Below are 5,290 nucleotides of genomic sequence, written 5' to 3' on the forward strand. Positions count from 1 at the left end.
AAAGCGGTGTGCACTTTTGCGCGTATAATGAAAATATTCTTAACACGTCGCGTAACAAAAAGGAACATGCGAATCACAACCGTGATCAAACGAAGAAAATGTGTGATAACCTAAATGTTCTTCGCTGTTATTCAGGACAGGCTCAAGTTAGAGCTTGCAATTTTTCGTTATAGGAAATCACAAGACTTTAGAGATATTTGTTTTGAATAACTTGTATTTACTTTCTCTCTCTCTCCTTTTTACAGCCTTTATACCTTCACATCGATTAAGGAACTTTTCCTTCTCTACCGACCAGCACGAGACCAAAATTCAGACTCAACAAAATGTCTTACATCGAATTATTACATGCTTAACCCTTAACAATCATATATAGTTTCGTTGTACAAACAATGCTAATTTCTTCCGTGCACTAGAAAGTCTTTAATGCACTGAGCACAAAAATGAAAATAACAAAATTATAATTACATTTTTAATATCATGAATACTTCTTTAAATTATGAAAATAAGGTTTGACATCGCCGTAATATTAATTTTCACCGTTGTAGCACTACAAAGCGCGCGACCGATACGGTCGCAGGTTCGAATCTTGCCTCGGGCATGGATGTGTGTGATGTCCTTAGGTTAGTTAGGTTTAAGTAGTTCTAAGTTCTAGGGAACTGATGACCTCAGCAGTTAAGTCCCATAGTGCTCAGAGCCATTTGAACCATTTTTTTGCTTATGTAATAACACAACAACCCTTCACAGTGATAGGTAGTCTGTGAGACATGGTCTTCCTCCAGTATAGGCAGCAAAACTTTGTACAGTTCCGCGGAAGAGACATCCGTCACTAACCTCCTGCTCGAATGGATCAGTATACGTACGAGTATATTCAATGGGATCGCCACATATGCTCGACGTCGACACGCAGCCGGAATTTGTTAACGATACATCGGAAGAGAGAGACGTGATAAAATCCTATCGAGTTCACTAGTAGGCAACGTTATCAATGTTTTCATAGTTCTTAGTTTTCCTGTTTTAGATGTTATAAAAATAACAAGGTAAGAGAGAGACAGAGAGACACTGTGACTTAGTGAAAACTATGACACCATTACGATCTCGTATTTGTAGCGACGTAATCACAGGTGTATGATAAAGGATGTTAGGACCAGTGCAGGGAGTCAATGGATATGAGTGAATTGTAGATGTCATGCTTCTGAATTTATTTGTGCAGTCCACGTATACTCCACAATGTAATGAGTTTCCTCCTTTACGTTAGTGTGCTATTTCTTCCTTGTGACCGCCAGTCAGTAATGGGTGGAGGACTAAACATTCTAACTGCTAAGTGCTGTTGGAATGCGGTGAGATTTCGAGAGGTCCCGCGGGGGTCTGTGACTTTGCGGGGACATCCCTTACTCGTCGAAATCATGTGGATTCAAATGCTGTACATCGAAGACTGGAGGATTTGTGACAACACAGCAGGTGAGTGATGCTCTGACGAATGGGGAGTTAAGGTGCGAGCTCTACACATTTACTCTAAGTATTGCGGACAAATCTATTACAACTTCTCACACAGGTTTCGTGAAGTGAGTACTGTGATAAAATTAGGGCCTAATACATAGATTTTCCCCCAACGGCTTTGCCGTAGTGGTAACACCGGTTCCCGTCAGGTTACCGAGATTAAGCGCTGTCGGGCTGGGATAGCACTTGGATGGGTGACCATCCGGTCCGTCGAGCGCTGTTGGCAAGCGGTGTGCACTCAGACCTTGTGAGGCAAACTGAAGAGCTACTTGATTCAGAAGTAATGGCTCCGGTCTCGTAAACTGACATACGGCCAGGAGAGCGCTGTGCTGACCACGTGCCCCTCCATATCCGCATCCAGTGACGCCTGTGGGCTGCTGAGGAAGACACGACGGCCGATCGTATCGTTGGGCCTTCATGGCCTGTTCTGGAGGAGCTTACCTTAGCTTAGTTGAGCTCATACACAGAATTTTACCGAGAGACAATCAGCAGCAGAAGTACCATCTTTTGTTTCCTCAATAAATAAGAGGCTACAGTCTCCCATGAGTTTTGCCAGACTGCAAATGGATGGACTGAAATCTTAATAGGTCAGTTAAATTTATATCTACCTCTATATGCATACCTCGCAAGCCATCATACAGTGCATGCAAGGGGTATCCTTTTTCATTACTAGTCATTCCCTCCCTATTTCACTCACATACAGAGCGAGGGAGAAAAGCACTATCTATACGCCTCCGTGTGAGCGCTAATTTCTATCTTATCTTCGTGGCCCCCATGCGAAATGCAAGTTCGCGGCAATAGACTCCATCTGTAGTAAGCTTCAAATGTCGGTTCTCAATAGTTTTTCCTAGAAAAGAACAGTGCATTCCCTGCATTGATTCCCATTTGAATTGTCGAAGTATTCACCCACTAATTTAGCTTGTGCCAATAGGATTGCTACTAACTGGCTATATTCTGAGGGAAACCTAGGTCTGCAGGCTCTTAGATGTTTGGTGGTGGCGGGGTGACTACTGTTCACATTCGGTGGGGACGGGGCTGGATGTGTCGTGGGAGTGGAGAAAAGAGTGAAACATCCTTATGGCCCCATATACCGACAGGTCCAGCAGGATTAGTTTGGGGACAATATACCGAAATTCTAAGGGACTTACTTCCACAACATGACAAGGCGACCGACAAACAGATCGTAGTTAGTGTTGGATATGTTTAGTTCTTCGACGACATTTGCAACCATTTTCGGTAGCAGACGAACTGATTATCTAGCCTGTGGAAAGGCCTAGAGACGTCACAGAAGCGACTGTAATGGATATGTGGCGAGTGTAATACGACTGCAGGAATAATATCACTCACCGTGCAATGAGACAATTATCATCACTTTAATTAATTAGTCAGTCAGTTTAGTATCAATGGGTGGATAGAAGTGAGGGCGAGAGTAACACAGGTATGATACGCGAGTTGTTGCTGTAACGAGGGGTTTTTGCGTTACAGGGAGATATTGTAACGAAATATCATCTCTTGTCTACTCAGAGAGAGAGATGATTATCGTAATAAAATCGGCTTCTTATCGAAGCTACAAACTGATACTTAGTATTAACCTGATATTTACAAATCCTCTGTGCTGGTACCTTAAGAGACTTCATAGGTGACAAGACATTTGGGTACTTTAAGAGAGTTCGATAGTGAGAAGGGATACTATGAGAGAGGTAGAACACGGTCTTAGCACTCCGTCATCAGCCAAGAATGAGTTTCATATTCTAGTCCTGTGATGCAGGACATTACAGACACTAAACTGATTAGAGCAGGTACTTTTTTTTCGTGATGAGAGAATATTTAGAGGAAATATAGCCCATACCATTACGTCGTATGAGATTTTCACAACAAGTAACGGTACTTCAACGATGTGAAAACGTGCTTACGCTCTCAGGTCTTCGAAAAAACTCGTATAAAAGGGAGGAATCTAAATATCGCGTAAGGAATTTGAGGTGTATCGACAACAGCACCCCAGTTTCTGATCCAGTAAAATGGATTTATTATACTGAGGAGTGTACATCAAGGGTGGAATTGTGGTTCGAACCGTGCATCCAAGTCGCCCGTCCTTGTCTGGTAGCGTGCTGCTGCCAGTGGCCGGAGTGAGCGCATTGTTTTGGCCAACCAGAAGCCGCGGTTTGGCCTTCTCCGATCGGTAGGTACAAAGAAAGGTTCCGGCGGAACGTGCCTGCAGCCGTAGGAGAAACTGCTAGAGGCAGCACTCATGACGCTCTCTGCCTGCCTGAATAGCGAACTATACAGAATGCTGGTTAAGCGGCATCAGACGTGGACACGTGCGTGGCATGAGAACATTCAATATGGCCAGTGACGATTATTCTCTTTGTATGCCGATCGGTGTCTGATTAGCGTTGACAGTCTCTGTGGCATCTGAGCGTCTGGCATGGCTGGAGATGGGTGCACATCTTCTGGCGTGGCTGCCGCTTGTACGGGTTTCTGGGTCTCTCCCTGGCAGTGCAGCAGTGGTTCCCCAGCTTTCGGCAGACAGAGCTTCATGATCCCGAGTGTGTGCGTTCAAAAGCGTCTTTTTTTTGCCAGACATGCTTAGTGAAAGACGGAAACATTGTGGCAGAGGAGAGTTCTTGTGTTCCAAATCGTCAGTACATAAAGACCTTGGATACATTTAGATTTGCCAAATGACTATGTGTGATTTTCAAACGCTGAAAATATGTTTTGTTATGAAGAACGATCATCGTGAGGTGGTAGTGAGTGTTTTAAGTGATCTGTTGGACCCCTGTAAATTGTTAAATAATTAATTTGATAGGGTAGTGCTAATGGACAATTTCCAGCCATGTTTGCTATCGAAGTTGAGCCAGCTGTCCGTCTGTCTCCAGCATTAGCCATTAGGAACACAGTACTCTGAGGAGGTCTGAAAACCTCTGCTGTGTGTTTGGACATGTTGGTTCATAAGGTTGTTCTCACAAACAGGAAGTACCCACGTGAGAGAACCAGAGACGGGAAGTGAGTCTGAAATTTTCTGATGAAAGGAACGCCACCATCAGATGCTTTGTTCGAATTCTGCGACAGCAAATGGACATCCCTGTGCCGGGTAGGCATACCAACTTGGTCTATAAGTTTTAGGCACAAGTGTTACAAGAGGAAGTAGCCGCTTGAGAGAGAGAGAGGAAGTGGTTTCCGGGCATCGAATATCAAAGGACGCTGATCGTCTGCAGTCAGTGGTGTTTAGTATTGTGATCTATGACTAGCACTTTGGGCAGTTTTCGACTTCCATGTCGTACAGATGCGTTCTCGGCGCTCTGCCCAGTGGCCGGCAGCGCCAGTACGACAGGCATAAGTGCGGCGAAACCGAAATAGTGGCTAATACACTGAACTTCATTCCTCTCCTGCTTACAATTATTATGTCATGGGGAGAGGGAGCAGGGAGTGCAGATGTTAGTCCTACCCAAGTGGGCGTCTTGTCTTCCGCAAAACTGATTAAATAAATATATTGCAAATTGTATTGAACAATATATTATTGGCACTGATTTATAATTCGTGTTGTGAGATATCTCTCCTTTCTAGCAAAGATTGAGTCTTTTCCCACCAATTTGCAGCTGGAAGAGGTAGTTGGAACTGGAGAAGAGGATGGATGGTGTGGGGGATTTCTAAGGCAGGGGACAAGAGGGTGAAAACCGAAACGGGGGAAAAGTGACAGAAAAAAGGATTCTTCTTGCCAGAGAGATGGAGGAGTAGGAGGGGGATGGGGAGGAGTGAGGGTGATTCTCAGAACTATGCACTATCTCCAGGGCTC

The sequence above is a fragment of the Schistocerca cancellata genome, chromosome 6, assembly GCF_023864275.1.
Source record: "Schistocerca cancellata isolate TAMUIC-IGC-003103 chromosome 6, iqSchCanc2.1, whole genome shotgun sequence".
Taxonomy (NCBI): domain Eukaryota; kingdom Metazoa; phylum Arthropoda; class Insecta; order Orthoptera; family Acrididae; genus Schistocerca; species Schistocerca cancellata.